A 566-nucleotide genomic window follows, 5' to 3' on the forward strand; every position below is an offset into this window, starting at 1 on the left:
GTTTATTCTCAAGGCTAGTGCTCTACTACTTTGAACCACAGCTCCATTTTCAGCCTTTTGTGGTTAATTGGAGATAAAGAGTCTCATGGTCTTTCCTACCCAGGTTGGCTTTGAACCACGATCCACAGATCTCAGCTTCCTGAGTAGCTAGGATTGTACGTGTGAGCACCCATCTCAGGGATATGGTTTTTAAAGAAAGCACAGAAAGGAAGGAGGATGAGGGGGGAAAGCCAAGTGAGAATGTTGAGTCCCTGACTTCAAGCCCCACTACTAGCACCAAAACAACAGCAGCAGCAACAATGCCACCACCAAAGCAACAACAAAACAAAAGAAACAAGAATTCCTGTGACTTTCCCTGTACAGGAGCACTGAGCTTAGCAGGCGAAAGGGGGGACGAGGGCTTCAGTGTCTCAGACCTGTCAGATCACAGGAAGCTTTCCTGCTGGGAGACAGATTTACAGATCACTGCTGCTTAGGGGATTCTTTCCCTTTCAATCTGCCTTGGACATATGACCCTTCATTGCTCTTTGCAAGCAGTTACATCTTGCTACATTTTAGATAGGATA

The sequence above is a fragment of the Dipodomys merriami genome, unplaced genomic scaffold (genome assembly GCF_024711535.1).
Source record: "Dipodomys merriami isolate MVZ:Mamm:240054 unplaced genomic scaffold, mDipMer1.0.p SCAF_64, whole genome shotgun sequence".
Classification (NCBI taxonomy): Eukaryota; Metazoa; Chordata; class Mammalia; order Rodentia; family Heteromyidae; genus Dipodomys; species Dipodomys merriami.